The sequence below is a fragment of the Lissotriton vulgaris genome, chromosome 4_1 (assembly GCF_964263255.1).
Source record: "Lissotriton vulgaris chromosome 4_1, aLisVul1.2, whole genome shotgun sequence".
Classification (NCBI taxonomy): Eukaryota; Metazoa; Chordata; class Amphibia; order Caudata; family Salamandridae; genus Lissotriton; species Lissotriton vulgaris.
In genome coordinates this window covers 2,067,914,813-2,067,932,106 of record NC_141691.1, presented here as the reverse complement: position 1 = coordinate 2,067,932,106, position 17,294 = coordinate 2,067,914,813, and the positions used below count along the sequence as shown (strand labels likewise).

The 17,294-nt window shown below is 48.3% G+C and overlaps 1 pseudogene across 1 annotated transcript in view; it reads right to left on the bottom strand.

Annotated features, from left to right (window-relative positions):
- LOC147725018 (uncharacterized) overlaps positions 1–17,294 on the bottom strand; it is a 105,212-nt pseudogene that overhangs the window by 6,232 nt on the left and 81,686 nt on the right. The gene's annotated exons all lie outside the window — the stretch shown is intronic.

Genomic DNA, 17,294 nt, shown 5'->3' with positions numbered 1-17,294 from the left:
AAAGACAGAGAAACTGGATGCGGAAGTAGGTATTTTAAAAGGGAAAGGCAGAGAAGGAGGGAGGAGAAAGCAACAGGGTCTGCACTCAAGATATCTAGGTTTAATGACACAGTTAGAGGATAAATGTAAAGTACACATTTCTGATTGAAACTGGTGAGCTAGTCGATCCAGTTGGTGCCTCGGCCAATCAGATCAGTACTGATCAGACTGTTCAGTTTTGAAAACATGTGTGCCCCTTAACATGACGCTTAACTGGTTTCTAGCCCAGCTACATCACTAGTACACCCAAAACAGACAAGTAACTTCTAGGACTAGTAATGTGTGTGTGTGTGTGTGTGTGTGTGTGTGTGTGAACGGTCCCTCCACTGACTCAGACTCCAAATACCAGATCCCTGGAAGCACCACTGGAACCGCCCTAGAATCTTATTGGCTTTGTGCAGTAATTTTTAGGTTTCGACCTGGCGAGGGGCACGCAGTGCCCCTCCCAGATCGAAAACTTTTGTCTACAGTAGGGATGTTCGGACCGCCTCTGTTTCCCATTGGCTAGCTCCATAAATGGAGGCTAGCCATTGGGAGACAGAGGCTGTCAATCACGCTTTCTCGGGAAAACGCGATTCAAGGGCGTTTCTCTGGCTTTTTTTAAGTCCCGCCCCTTTGTCCCGGGCCGCGCTGTGATTGGCTGCCGGCCCGGGACACCCCCGTGACGTCATTCCCTGGGCCGCGCTGTCATTGGCTGGCCGGCCCGGGACCTGACTTGTTTTTTTTATTTACACATCCTGGAATGAAATTAAGGCATTTTATTGTTTTATTTCACAAACGTTTTCAATCCCACTTGACTGTCAACCTGCTCTTTTTTTCAAATCCTGTATATGCGCAACTGCGTTATTAGGTTTTGTGTTTTTTTGCTTCTCGAGTAAAACCCAGTTGGCTGTGTAACGCGTTCGGCGGCCGTTTGCACACAGAAAAAGATTAACAACCTGTACGTCGGGAACCTGAGCGAGGCGGAGCCTCTTCAAGGAGTCCATAATCCCGTTCACCGGGCAGTTTCTGCTGAAGTCGGGCTACGCCTTCGTGGACTGCCCCGACGAGACCTGAGCGATGAAGGCCATCGACATGCTGTCAGGTGAGTGCCGCAGGGGGCCTCGGAGCATGGGATGTTGGGGGCATAAGTCAGGTGAACAGGGGTCGTGGCTGGGTGCCGGTGGGTGTGCACGTAGCCCGCTGCCGTGACCAGGGAGCCTCGCTGGCTGATCTCGGGGCTATGCTAGAACATTGGGAGGGAAGTAGGGCTCGCAGGCCGTAGTTGCAAGTATTGACGCAGTGGGTGGGTGAAGGCGATAACGTGGGTTCCGTTCTTAAACAAGTACATAGCGAGGGAGGGGAAGGGGGGTTGCCTTCTACTCCCCTCACCCCACCTTCCCAAATTAACCGCAACGTCCCCGCTCAGAGATAGGTTCGCTTCTAGAGCCCTCCTCCCCTGACAGCAGACCTTTGCCCCATGGCGGCGTTTCTGCCACACACCCTCTTCTGCCTGAGACCTCATGCGGATCCGTACTTTGCACCCCTCCCTGAACGTTCAGTTACTTATTAGCGCAGGGACCAAGTGCTTTCACTTAAGGATAGAGAAAGCGGGGACCGTGTGTAGGTAGTTCCCGGGCAGCATGAAAGGGAGGGCGCTTGTTTCATTTTGTATTCACCCTTCCCCACTGTATGAATGAGTGAACAACAAGGCTCCTTGGACACTAGAGCGTGCTGCCACTTCCTCTACAGCCAGCGGGGGCGGACTACATAACTAACACAGCGGGTGTCTGCCCAAGACGGTTGAAAGCACTGCGCCCTTTGATGCCCAGTTCACCCACCCAGCCTCTGTCAGCGCCAGGCTAACGGGAATTTTTTCATTCAAGTTTATTTCTGCTCCTTTCCCAACAATCAATTTCACTGAGCTCAGGTTCCGCGCGTTAGACATTTAAACAGGGCATAAAGTGCAACATCGTTTTAAGTACCTCGGTACACTTCAAAGATAACTGGCAGAAAAGTCGAGCGTGTTTACACCATAAACTGTTGTGTGATCGGGTCCAATTACTGCTTATGTGTGCTTTGTAATTATGTGCGCTCGAGAAAGTCTGGAGAAGGGAACCTACACCGGACAACAGGACCTCCTTCAAGCTTGCCACCCGGAAGCACCACCAGCTGATCCGCGCCGCCAAGAAAACAGCATTCAAGGACCGGTTGGACAACAACGCACACAACTGCAAGGAACTCTTCAACATCGTGAAAGAGCTTTCCAACCCCAGCGCAGGAAACAACGACATCACCCCATCGCAAGACCTCTGCAACTCCCTCGCTTCATACTTCCACAACAAGATCGCGGACATACACAACAGCTTCAACAACCAACCAACGCACACCATGACCGAACAACCACCCCCCACCACCACCCTCCACGCCTGGACCCCGATCAGCACCGAAGACACCATCCGCACGATGAACTCCATCCACTCCGGATCACCGACCGACCCCTGCCCTCACCACGTCTTCAACAAGGCCGACGCTGTCATCGCACCCCACCTGCGAGACATTATCAACACTTCCTTCGACACCGCCACCTTCCCTGAGAGCTGGAAACACGCCGAACTCAGCGCTCTATTCAAGAAACCAACAGCGGACCCCACCGAACTCAAGAACTACCGCCCCATCTCGCTCCTCCCGTTTCCTGCGAAAGTCATCGAGAAGACCGTCAACAAGCAGATGGCCGCCTTCCTCGAGACGAACGGATCCCTCGACCCCTCACAGTCCGGCTTCCGAGCCAATCACAGCACCGAGACCGCCCTCATCGCCGCCACCGATGACATCCGAGCCCTGATGGGCAATGGAGAAACAGCGGCCCTCATCCTCCTAGACCTCTCCGCGGCATTCGACACGGTCTGCCACCGCACCCTAGTACAGCGCCTCAGCAACATCGGAATCCAGGACAAGGCGCTGGAATGGATCATCTCCTTCCTCGACGGAAGAACACAGAGAGTCCGCCTACCACCGTACAAGTCAGAGGCCTCCGAAGTCATCTGCGGCGTCCCTCAAGGATCATCTCTGAGCCCCTCCCTCTTCAACGTCTACATGAGCCCCCTCGCGGCCATCGTACGCAAACACAACCTCAGCATAATCTCCTACTCAGACGACACCCAGCTGATCCTCTCCCTGACCAACGACCCCGCCTCCGCCAGAGCCAACCTGCACGAAGGGATGAAAGAGGTAGCCGAGTGGATGACGACCAGCCGCCTGAAACTGAACTCTGACAAGATGGAGGTCCTCATCCTGGGCTCTTCACCCTCCGCCTGGGACGACTCCTGGTGGCCTCCCGCCCTGGGCACCGCACCCAAACCGACAGACCATGCACGCAACCTGGGCTTCATCCTGGACTCCTCCCTCTCCATGACCAGGCAAGTCAACAACGTCTCCTCGGCGTGCTTCAACATCCTACGCATGCTACGGAAGATCTTCTGGTGGATCCCCACCGAGACCAGGAAGACCGTCACCCAGGCCCTCGTCACCAGCCGACTGGACTACGGCAACGCCCTCTACGCCGGTACCACCGCCAAGATCCAGAAGAGACTCCAGCGGATCCAGAACGCCTCAGCCAGACTCATCCTCGACATCCCACGAACCAGCCACATCACCGGACACCTGAGAGACCTTCACTGGCTCCCCGTCAACAAAAGAATCACCTTCCGCCTCCTCACCCACGCACACAAAGCCCTACACGACCAAGGCCCGAGCTACCTCAACAGCCGGATCAACTTCTACGCTCCCAAACGCCACCTCCGATCAGCCAACCACGCCCTCGCCGCCGTCCCCCGCATCCGAAGAGCGACTACAGGAGGAAGGTCCTTCTCCTACCTGCCCGCCAAGACCTGGAACTCCCTCCCTCCCGACCTGCGCCTGACCCAAGACCACCTCTCCTTCATCCTTCAGGAAGAAGCTGAAGACCTGGCTGTTCGAGCAGTAGCGGCACCCCCCCTCCCACCCCAGCGCCTATGTAGCGCGCTCTATAAGTGTCATTGATTGATTGATTGATTGATGTGCGCGGTGTAGGAATTTGATGTGATGCATTTTTTTTGATAAACTTGTATTATGAAGCATAGACTTGTTCTGATCACTTAATGAATCCCAAAAGTTCTTAAGATGTCATTCAGGCACGTCAGCTGTTGACTTTTTAAAAGTTTTATCAAATATCGCATTTTGTTCATCCGTGAGACACAGAGATTTTTAGCACCACACTGCTGGGGTTGAGTTGCCCACCCTCATTTACCCAGCTCAATGTATCCCTACCACTACAGGCTAACTCCTGTCCACATCAACGCGATGCAATCCTCAACCAAGATGGAAGCTGAATTTAGTATACAGAAGCTCATATCGTACGCATACTGATCCTCCCCTTGACACCATGTATGGTCATGAGGGGTAGATACACCAGCAAGCATATATTTCTTTCCAGTAAAATGTTTAAAGGTGGCTGTGAAGCGACATTCCATTACAGAACATACCTTTAATAACAAAACTTGCTTTCTATACAATCCCTATCTACAGTGTATAGGTTTATCTTAAGAGGAAGAACCTTATTCAGTGTTTGATAAATTAATGTGTCCCACTAATTTAAAATCTTAACCAATAGGAATGCCAGCTTACAAAGGTCGAGTCGTTTGACATAAAAACCAGTGGGTTTACATTATTTTTGGTTTGTTAATTTCGAAACGAATATTTGATATATGATAGACCTTACTTTCATTTTGTTTCTGTTTTCAGAACGCTGCATGTTAACTTTAGGTTAGATCAGAATTCTTTTTCGCAAAATAAAGTTCCCTAATTCAGCATTCGTCAGTGACTGACCTGATGTGTTGAATGGCGTGCAACTATTAAACGTCAGTGAAGTGCATCGCCTCCGTTAAAAATGTCTGTACGGTGTTAATCGTTTTGCTTTATAGTCTCGCTAAACAACTCCTGTGCATAGCTTTTGTGTGAAGGGTCGGAGTTAGTATACTGTACCCATTGTTTATGTAAAATATGGAGCTCGGCTTCTAGGCATGGATAAAATGCTTTTATTTTATCGATGGGAAATTGTGGGGATTGTTGAGTTTACTAGCAAGGACAGTTGGTCTAGTCAGTACCGACTCTCCTTCTTTTGCATTGACATCTAAACCCGTCAACTGTAGGAAGACATACAAGTGCACAGGTACATACTGTGAACAGAGGGCATGCTCCGGCTTCAGCGATCAACATCCAAAGAGCACTTGATCGTTGTTTCAGCTGATTGCACTCTCTGCGGCAATGCAGCAAATTAACAATTGACCAAAGGGCTCCTAGCCAATGGTACAGTTAGGAATGCTGGAATCAATATTGGACTGCTACATAAAACATGCTTACACTGACTTGATTGGCTGCGAACACCTCCATAACAGGGTCTAGTCCGATATGCCGTAATTTATGTATTTGCGGGGAAAGTCCGAACAGACTGTCAGTGGAAAAATCAATATGTATTTGCTTTGGGTTCTTTACACTAAGAGCACCTGCGGTTTAAAGTACAGTGAAAACACCAAACGGTTCAAGCGTGTTTACAGTCTGAAAGATAGTGGCGTTTTATGGAATGTACTCTGTGTTTATCCAGCACCTTTCGCTTGATGCTAGCACAACGTAAATTGTGAGTTAGCGCTCTAGTGCTTTGTTAGAGCGTCCTGTTTACATTCCGTGTGCTCCGGAAGCGGAAGTAAAAGCCCGTGTGTGCTTTGGTTTGACGGCCTGTGCCACCTCCAGCGTTCCTGCACCATGTAGAAGGTCACACACGTGCAATGGCACCCGGGTGTTTTGTGGGGTGCTGACCTTTGTCGGCACAGGTGGAAACATACACCCTGCAGGGCTGTGCGCGAGGGCCGCCTCTGCCGTCATGTGCACGCTCCAGAGCGGGTGACTGCTCTTGCCTCCGCTGCTCTTGCGCCACCTTCCTTGGGTATCGACCCTACCCCTCCGCGGGGTCTCCGCTGTGGCAGCGGCTGGGGCGCTGTGGAAACGAGAAGTCCCTGACCTGGAGTACCTGCAGGAGCGGGCCCAGGCTAGTAAAGGCTTCCGCCGCTTCATCGCAGACCCCGAGTTGGCGCGGGAGGTGTTGCGCTATCTGGAGCCTGCGGACCTGAACCGCCGAGGGGCTCACATCTGGGAATGCAACCCTGGTAGGTGTCTGTACCCTTCCACTTCTTTTAGTCGTAATGGAAGACTGGGAAGAGTTCCTACAACGTTCAATGAATTTGTTAGATATTACGTTTTAATTTGTATTTTGTTTGTTTTTGTTGATAAGGGGGGAGGTGATGTAATAATGAGGTAATGCTTATGTATAGAATGTTAACCCAGCAGATTGTATTTGTTATGTTGTGTTTTCCTTTATGTATTCCTTTGAATTGATTAGAGTGTTCTGCGCTCGAGGTTCGTTCAGGGACTGTAGTTACTGAACCGACTCCGGGCTGATAGGACGCTCCTGACTGTGGGTGAATACCTGTTGGGAATAAACCTCAAAATACTTTATTTGTAATGACCATTGCATTCATTACAGTGTCTCACCTTAGAGGTCCCATCTTGTACCGTGCGACTGTTACCTCGCACAGCTCTGACGGTTTGACATAGTGTTAACCTGCATCTTTCTATTTTATCCGAAGTCTGACACTATATTAAACTGGAACTGTGAACATTGCATTTATTTTTAAAAGGAAATACTGCACTCGGAAAGCAGGGACTGCCAGATACTTCTGGCCAGCCACATTTTTACTAAACTAGAACTATTCATAGTGTCGTTACTGGTAATGTGTGTGAGGGGGTAAAATAGTTGGCGTGCCCCCCCCCCCCCCCCCCCCCCCCCCCAACTGTTTCCATCCGCTAAATAAATAAAACCCTTGGTACAGACCGGGTATGCGTGCTGCGCAATGGGAATTATTTGCAATGTCAATAGCACAAACTTGCGTAAATACGTGACCTATTGCATTGAAAATGCAATAGGTCTCGCATTTGCGAGAGATTAAGCTATTGCCATTGTAAATGACAATGCCATTTATTTATCTGTTTTCAAAACCAACACATAAATAAAGTTTGTCATTTACAATGCCAATAGCTCAAACTTTTGCAAAGGCGAAACCGTTGCATTGTAAATGCTTGTTCATAATGCAAGTAATATTGGATTACTTCTCTGAGCAAAATCAGCAGTATTTCAAATCTAAGAAGCTGTTTCATAACATTGCAGACCTACAATGTCCTAACACAAGTTTGTTATCTCTCATAAAGCAGCAATGTGAGGGTTCGTCATGCCATTTCAAAAATCCATACAGAGATTTTGCAGTAGAATCTTTCTCTTCTTGTACTCATTGACTCCAACTAGGCAAGGAAGCACAAATCAACGAACAGATAACAGACAAAAGGAATATATTCTATATAAAGTAACCCACTACTAGTAAAAGACACACTGCAGCGAATCATAATTCACACAAGTATACACGGGAGTACAAAGCCAAGAATTATTTATGATCTCAAAACAGACAGCCCTACCTCGCAGAGAACATGTGGGATCCAAAACAGCCATGGTCTGGTACTGTGAGGAAGGGTAGACAACATCCTTCTATCGCCAGAAACAAATCCAGGACCATGAGATTCTCCCCAGCCTTGCAAAGTAAGTTATACCCCACAAGAGGCCCACTCACAGCCACCAGCAATCTTTTCCTGAAGGTGTTCCCCACCATAACACCATGTTGGTCCAAGGGAATAGGGATGAGTTACGAGGTGTGATAAAGGTTCAGGGGGATATGGGAGGGTGATACTCACCTTTGCCAGGGACCACTGAGCATGGTCACCATAGAACTGACTGCTGGGCAAAGAGTTACTTTCCCAAGGCGGAGCATGACTGGGAGTGCCTGACCACCTCCCTCCTGGTCAAATTTTATTTAGAGAGGGGATTTTTGAGACACAAAATAGATACCTGGTCCTGAACACAAACAGAACGGCCCTAGACTAACCCCAGATAACGTTTAATTCATACATTTTCTACACAACTATTTTGCCACAAAGTCCCTCACTCTTTATACAAACCTTCTTAAAATACCAATAATTCGTTCCCGGCTCTCTATGCATTCCACAGACAAAAAAGCACTTTCCAGAGAAAGCTCAGATCTACAACCATGTAGGGTTTGACAAGACTGGTGCCCTGAGGTGTAGGGGCAGAAATCATCATCCTCCTCAGCACACCAAGAAACACAATGTGCCCAGTAATTAGCCCTGGTAGACGTGCAGCGCACAGCGAGGATGACCTCTGCCACTTAACAGCAAATCCAGAGTGCTCACATATCCCTGCTCAGTCTCAAACAACAAATGTTTTTCCAGGTGGTATTTCTTTAACCCATATCAGGCCTAGTCTTAAGTTGAGGTGCTTTATGATTCAATACAATTTAAAGTGAACACTAGATGTGCAAGTGATTTCAAAGGTAACTTCCAGTGTGAGGTGATTAGAAAAAAAGAGACTGAATGCATACAGTGATTGCATAGGTACATTACAGGATTAATACAATTTATGCACTTGTCTGTCAAACTAACACTTTTGTATATGTGAGACGTTCTGCAATGACTAACCGCATTCACAATCAGAGTCCTCGCCCCATTCTCAGTTATGCCTCATCTTTCTCTTCAGTAATATCCAGCCACAATTCCCCATGGAGTTGGTGCCCCATCTATCAGGGATGTCTCTTCTCTCCCATGACTTATGGAAATACGCCAAAGTCATTCCTCTTTTGAAAACTTACCCCAAGTGATGCAGTTCAGCCAGGAAACTATCAACCAATTTCTCTCCTAGCGTTTCCATTGTTCAGTGCTCCTCTGATGCTGCAGAGAGCTCAGAGGAGCACTGGGGCTGTAGGGAGCTCAGAGGAACACTGATGCTGGGGGAGATCAGAGGAGCACTGAGGCTGAGGGGAGCTCAGAGAGGCCGAGGGTGCAGGGAGATCAGAGGACCACTGCAGCTGCAATGAGGTTAGATGAGCATTGAGGCTGCAGAGAGGTCAAGAGTGGTTCCAAGAGGTCGTTTTCCTTGAGCAGCGCATTCGCGATGCGCTATGCTTGACCCAACAAAAAAAATGGGGGTTGGGGGGGCTAACCACTTTAGATAGAATGCAAGTGACATCATGGCACAGGATATCAGTGTGTGACATCGTAAGTGGCATCACAGGAAGGAGCATCACAGGAAGGAGCATTGCAACCCATAACCTCACAGGAAGTGACATCACAGGCAGTGACATCAGATCTTAAGACCTCACACATATGTTTAGCAGGTATATATGGAGTACATTTGAGCAAATTACCTGATCTAACAAATGAGAATTTGCCTCGGGTTGTGCCAAAAAACTTACACAACCCAATGCAAAATAAGGGCCTCAATTTCTACATTTATTTTTCAAAATCTTTACCACAGACAAATTGACACAAGGAGAAACTTGGCAAATAATCTGTTCTGCTTAATTGGTTGCAAAGTCTACATTTTAAAATGTTATGGGGTTAGGGGCGCCTGTTGCAGAGAGCTTTATGTGCCCATAAATCTCATGAAACAATAATTATGGTAAGATCATTTTAGAGGTTTACATATTTGCTGGAGAGATCTGTGATTTGTATAGTCACAGTTTTTAATCAAAGTTAATGTGTCTATTGCAAAATCACATGTTACATGCAGGAGGCAGATTTTTACTATTTGTAGAAGACTGGGGCTTGCTGGGTCAGCCAGTGGATAGACTGCCCGGGGAAGACTCTCACTTTAACCCTCGCTGGAACTGGCCTTGTTCAGCCATGTAGTAATCGGGGGTCCAGATCTTTCGTCCTATGGCTTTTTTTCTTTGCCATTTCATATTATATAGAGGAGTTTCTATGTTACAGATGTTTAATATCCTAGCCCTCCAACTACTAAATGTGGGAGGGTTGACGCTTAGCCATTGCAAGGTGATACAGAGTGGAGCAATAGCCATCGTAAAAAAATCAAAAAACTGTCTCTGCCATTATCACCTCGCTTGTCTTGGTACTTTCTAAAAACCCAAGATCATTAGGGCAGGATTAATAGAAACCAATGTACCTTGATATCCATTTTTTCATTTAGATTCTTTTATGGACATTTTAAGAACGTATACAACCAAAGTGCATTTGTCAAAACAATTCATCGCCCTCCCCCCTCAGCCCACACGCCACACAAACAATGAAATTTCAACTTAATATATTAAAAAAATGCTTAAACCATGATGTCTTACATTAAAATATAAAACACACCAGTTTTAAATATACATTTATACAATAGTGGCAGCATTCCTCTAGTAAACAAAAATAAACAAGATGAGCTCATAAATGACCAGTGCAAAGTGCAAATATGCTTTTTTATCCTGAATTGCCCCAAGGGTACCATTCGTACTTCTGTTTTCTCTCTTTTTACAGGGTTGTATGGTATACCCTGTTGGTCAAGCGATCCTGTAGGAGAGGAGGGTCTGCTTTCCTATGGTCACCCCAATTTTTGCTTTTTGCTTCACTGGTTTTCGACTTAATGTGGCTGTGGGCCTGCTAATCAGACCCACAGCCTGCTGTTCTCTCTATAAATTCACAACCATGTACTCTAGGTACATTACCAATTGGACATTGGTCACCTTATCAGCCCCTTTACAGAGTACTATAGGTACCCAGGGCATAGGTGCATCCAAGGCCTACCAGGGGCTGCAGCATATCTTTTGCCACCCCTGGCTGGCTATCCAATCTGACACAACTGGCTGATCACTCAGCTGGGGCAAGGTGATGTAATCACCCCTTGCTTAGATATAGTATACCTATATCTAAACCTATATCTGGACACATATACACCTATAAGTCACTCTTATGGCAGGCCTTAACAATCCTGGAGGCAGAGTGCTTGGTTTTATGTGAGATGGTGCTCTAGCATGAGCTGAGCCTGTCTGCAGCTTTCGGGACCAACTCCCTTAGCTGTTCTGGGATATTGCCATACCATATACTCTTACGTGCATTTTAATCCTCGTGGTTACTTGCTAACTTTGGTTTGGCTTTATCAAAACATGTCGTGTAAGGTGTCATACGCTTTGGAATACTACCCCCTCGCCAGTTCTGGCGACGGGGGTAGCATTCCACCCTTCTAGAGGGAGAAGACATGTTACTTTGCTTAAACGTGGTTAAATCTAACCAGAGCCTCAGCATCACAAAATGGATGCTGCTGCCACAGACACAAGTCTCGCCTCCTGCTGCTGACCGAAACTCCGGCAGGGGAGGCCTGGACAAATGGTATCCTGTCACAAGGAGGTGTTACACCACCCCAGACAGGAGATAGTGGATTGGGGCAGGGAGGGCTGAATGAAACTAGACACTGCCTGGGGTGCACAAGGCATCCCATGCATAGTCCAGTTCAAACCGGTGCTGGGGAACTCCAGCCCCAGCTCTGGCGTGAAACTGGACAAAGGGAAAGGGGTGTAACCACCCCTTTCCTGGGTCCCACGCGTAGGAGGGACCTAGCAGGTGATCCAGCCCCTTGATTTGGAATAAAGGTAGGAGCTGTGCCAATGCAAACTAGATCATTCGGACTGAAACTTTGAAACAAAACTCTGGACCCTTCGACATCCTACTCAACGTTGAAGACTGAAGAATCTCCCTTGTGGTCAAGGAGTGGCCACCCTGTTCAAGCAGGCACCATCAGCGCATCAAGACTTCCTTTGCCGTTGCTCCCGCCAGAGCTCGAACGACAGAGACCGACAAGACCTGGAGTCCCAGACTTCCAACAGCCCGATCCACAGTCCTAGCAAAGCTTAGACCAGTGGAGGTGACGTTAGACGTGGGACTGGCCATCTTGAAAAGTCGACGAAGTGCTTCCTGTGCAGCTCCCGAGGCTCCCTCGACGCTGTGCTTTGGGGTTTCAGAAGCCCCAGCCCCGAGCAGCCTGTGCTCCAAAGATCACCTCTCCACACTCTCGGAGTGCTGCGTGGGGCCCTTTTGCACTTTTCCTGCTCGACGCGTTGTCCGGTCACTTGCCCGTTGGCTAGTGGCCTCTGTGACGACAAACCTACGATTTTGAACTGCTGGTCTGGTTGCTCCAGACTGGCCCTAGCTCCCCTGAAAAGGAGCAACGGATCGGACGTTCCCGGTCCGATCAAGAAGACATCTCAGAGTCCTGCGTGGGTTGCCTTAGCCAAGGCTTGGTGACTCAGATTCGAGTACCGATACTGCCGAGAGCAAGAGCCTTCGTGGGACAGCTCATGTTCACCAGCTGGTCATCCTCGATCCTTCCTGGTCCACGTGGCAGCGGAGAAAAACTCCTCGACAGAACCTGATCGCAACCCGACATTACCTGGTTCCGTCCTGGTTCAATCCTGGTCACTGGCTAGTGACCCAGACGCTGTCCCCTCTTCTTTCAGGTACTCTCCATCTTCGATCCATCCTTGGATCCAACCGGACTCTTCTCTCCTGGCCGTCTGCAGCATCTTTTCCTGCAGGCTCCATAGAACTTCACGAAGAAACCCGACACACTTTGGCACCTATGCACCCGCTTCCAGTGGGTGAGGTAACGATACAACTCCGGTGCTCCTGAGGTGGTTTACACCTCTAGTGTTCTAGTTTTAAGTGGCTAAGTTCTAGTCCAGTCGGAAGTCTCCTAAACTTATAACTTTCTGATTTTTACGCACCATTGACTTCTATGGTAAACGCGGTTGCCTATAGACACTGCACCCGCATCCTGTGGGCCTTCTATGTCCTAACCTTCATTAGTCCAGTGTAGGCCCAGCGATTCCCAAGGCCCTAGGCCTTACCATTGTTCCTGACGTGGTACTTATACCACTTTTTTTAATATATGGTTTGAGTGGCCACCCGGCCTATCCATAATTGTGCAGCTTATTTTATGTTATACTGCGTTCTTTGTTTAACGCTTGTGCTTCTGTGCTCATAAAGAGTATAGAGAATTATTCAGAAATAAATAGATATATTTTGTAATATATAACTTGTGTGGTGTCCTTTCATTTGGCATTTAAAAGGATTGCATATGGTAAAACAGCTGGCTTCACATGCCCTCTTGAGTTTAGCTTAAGACTGCTTTTGTCCATGCTACCCCTAGGATAGCTGGTCTATAAGGTTGACTTACAACCAATCACCATAAGGGTCCTTTGGACTGGTGTAAGGTGCTCACTAGAATAGTGATCATATACCAGGCCAACTTCTCACATTGGTGTGCAGCGGTTGGGATTTGAGCTTGCTGTTTTTTTTACCAATTGTAATCTTTGACAATATCATTTGAAAGATCACATCAAGTACCTTGGGTACATATAAACAAAGCTTAACATACTTAAGTTCTACTGAACCTATTGGTTGTAGACCAAAGGGCTTAGCACACCCTGACTACAACCTCTAGAGAGGTTCCAGTAGGTAAACATATAGTGTAGGTAAGTGCACCACTTACACTTCACTAGTCATGCCTGGCACAGGTGAACCCTCCAGTTCTCTACCTGTGGGTGACCCTCACAAGGCACCATCCAGTTATGAAAAACTCAGCCACAAAGACTTGAGTGCCCTATGCACTGCAAGAGGGCTGAAAAGGGGTCACAACCCCACCATCCCTATCCTCATAGCAATCCTAGAGAAAGTTGATCTTGAGAAGGAGTCTGAGACAGGTCCATCAGGTAAGATAGGAGAGGGAAACCCCACTGATGTTGAGACCCATACACCAGAAGTTGAGCCTGAAGAGGTAGACGATGATGAGGACTCAGATAATCAGGAGGATGGCGAGGTTCAAGTTAGAAGATTGAGCCAGGCTAACTTAAGCCTGCATGGGAATGGAGAAGGTGTCCACCTTCCCAGGCCCAATAGTAGACTTAACCCTGGCACTAGAAGGGTTAGATCTCCTTCCAGGGAATCTGACCAGTTTAATGCCTCCAGGAGATCTCAAAGGGGAATGACTTCCCCCCAGAGAAAAGAACATGCGGCTAGGATGAGAGATGTCCAACTTCAAATTGAGAAGCAAGAAGTAGCCCTGGCCCAAGCTAAACTTGCTTTAGCAAGGGAGGAAAAGTTAAGTGGATTAGATTCCACTGGTGGCAGCCGTATCCCTAAGGATAAAGACAGGTCCTATGACAATAGAAACCGGAGTAAGATTGTGCCCCCCTACAGAGATGGGGATGATATCCACAAATGGATAACTGCTCTTGAGAGAGCCTGCATGGTACAGCAGGTTCCTCAGGATCAGTGGGCAGCAATCTTGTGGCTCTCCTTTTAAAAAAAAAGGTTCACTGTTAGACCTGAGGATGCTAAAAACTACTCTGTCCTGAAGAGTGCTCTTATTGAGGGGTTTGGCCTAACCACTGAGCAATACAGGTTGTTGTTCAGAGATACTCAAAATACTAAGACTCAGGACTAGACTGATTTTGTTGATTGTGCCACTAAGGCTCTGGAAGGTTTGTTGCTGGGAAGTAAAGTTACATACTATACAGGATTGTACAATCTAATAATGAGAGAACAGATCCTTAATAATTGCCAGAACCAGTTGTTGCATCAGCACCTGATTGACTCAGATCTGACCTCTCCCCAAGAATTGGGAAAGAAGGCAAATGGGTCAGAACCAGGGTTAAGCAGAAGCCCCCGAACCAAGGTGGTGATCAAAAGAAGGCAGACCAGAAGGGTGGAGATCAGAAACAAAAAGACCAGAAGTCTTCTTCAGACCCCCAAAATAATACTAATGAGGGGGGTTCCCAAAATGGAAAGAAAAAGAAGAATGATGGCCAAAAGAAACCTTGGTGTAATTACTGAAAGTCAGTTTCTCACTGGTTTAGTGAGTGCACTAAGAAAGGTTGAGCCCCTGCCACTGCAGCCCCTAAGGCAACTGCAACCCCTAGTACAGTCAGCAGTGGCAGCCCCCAAACTAAAGCTATAGTGGGGTTAACCATGGGTACTGAGATGGAGTCTGGCCTAGTCACAGTTCCTACTCAGGCAGTTTTGATCTGTGATGGGGACATGGATTTGTCCCCTATTATGAGTCCCAGTACTCTGGGCAAGTACAGGCAGATGCCTTTGATTAATGGTAAAGTGGCTCAGGCCTACAGGGACACATGTGCCAGTGTCACAATGGTGGCACCTAACTTTGTGGACCCTGGACAACTTGTACTGGGTGATAATTACCTGGTGACCAATGCTAGCAATGTCACTACTCCCCATAGTGTGGCAATTGTTAATTTCTCCTGGGGAGGGGTAACTGGCCTCAAGAGAGTTGTGGTAAGTACAGACCTCCCAGTTGACTGTCTTTTGGGCAATGATCTAGAGGACTCTATGTGGTCAGAAGTGGAGTACAGGACTCATGCAGAGATGCTAGGTATTTCAGCACATGTCCTTGCTGTGACCAGGTCACAGGCCAAAAAGTGCTTACCTGAACCTGTGCTGAATCTTGGAACAATAGACCAAGCACAACCCAAGAGAAAGAGCAAGAGGGTTAAGGCAGTGCCTTCCCACTTGCCCCAGGTTGAGGATCAGTCCTCACAGGAGGCTGATTCTGTGATCTAAGAGGAGACTGTCCTGGAAGAGCTTGAACAGGATCAGGTTGAGTTTCTGGGGACAGGGGGACCCTCAAGGGCAGATCTGGGGCAGGCTCAATTAACTTGCCCTTCTCTTGAACCCCTCAGACAGCAGCCTGCTGCTGAGGCTGCTGGGAATGCTCAAGGTACCCATAGAGTGTATTGGGATGATGGGCTCCTTTATTCAGAGGCTAGAGACCCTAAGCCTGGTGCTGCCAGGAGGTTGGTCATACCTCTGCAATTTTGGGGCTTCCTTCTAACCTTGGCACATGATATTCCCTTAGCAGGACACTTAGGCCAGAACAAGACTTGGGACAGGCTTGTCCCTCGCTTTCACTGGCCTCACATGTCCGAAGATACCAAGGAGTTTTGTCGCTCTTGTGTCACCTGCCAAGCCAGTGGCAAATCAGGTGGCACCACAAAGGCCCCCCTTATACCACTACCTGTGGTGGGGGTACCATTTGAGAGAGTGGGGATAGACATTGTTGGACCAATGGACCCCCAAATAGCATCTGGGCACAGATTTATACTGGTTGTAGTGGATCATGCCACCAGGTATCCAGAGGCAATTCCCCTGAGGACCACAACAGCTCCTGTTGTGGCAAGGGCCCTACTTGGAGTTTTCTCCGGAGTGAGCTTTCCAAAGGAGGTTCTTTCAGACAGAGGTACCAACTTCATGTCTGGATATCTAAAAGCAATGTGGAAAGAGTGTGGTGTTATCTACAAGTTCACTACACCCTACCATCCACAGTGCAATGGGCTTGTTGAAAGATTTAACAAGACCCCAAAAGGGATGATAGAAGGGTTACCTGAAAAGCTTAGGCGAAGTTGGGACATCCTTTTACCCTGCCTTCTCTTTGCTTACAGAGAGGTCCCACAAAAGGGGGTTGGCTACAGCCCTTTTGAGCTTTTGTTTGGGCATCCTGTAAGGGGTCCCTTGTGTCTTGTGAAGGAAGGATGGGAGTTACCTCTCAAAAAGCCTAAACTTGACATAGTGGACTATGTGGAGAAGTGTGGCTCACTGGTTAGAGTGGCAGACTCTGAATCAGAGATCAGGCCCGGGACCAGGGTCCAAGTCCCGACGTGGCAGGGTCTTGGGCTCAATGTCCGCGGACTCGATAATTCTCGCCTTGGCGCCTACTCTAATCATGGGTCCCACGCTGCAACTCTGGGCAATAGCTTGCTTAATCTCCACAACGGCCCCAACAACACTGGGATGCCTGGCTTCACCTTGGGGGTACCCAGGAGGGGCGTCTCACAGGGAGAGCCAGGAAGGGTTCCACAGCGTTATACAGCTCCGGGACGCCCCGTTGCTGGGGCAGCAGTGCACTATACAAGTATACTACATTTACATTTACTTGGTCTCCGCTCCAGGATGGCTGAATACATGGAGAAAGCTTCCAAAAACCTTGAGGCTAGCCAAGAACTTCAAAAAGCTTGGCATGACCAAAAGGCTGTGCTGGCTGAGTACCAGCCAAGACAGAAGGTGTGGGTGTTGGAGCCAGTGGCCCCAGCAGCTCTCCAAGACAAATGGTCTGGACCCCACACCATCATTGAGAAAAAGGGAGAGGTCACCTACTTGGCGGACCTTGGCACCCCTAGGAGCCCCCACAGGGTGCTCCATGTAAACAGATTGAAAGCATCTGTGGACAGGGCAGACATGGGCTTGCTCATGGCTACAGATGGGGAGCAAGAGGA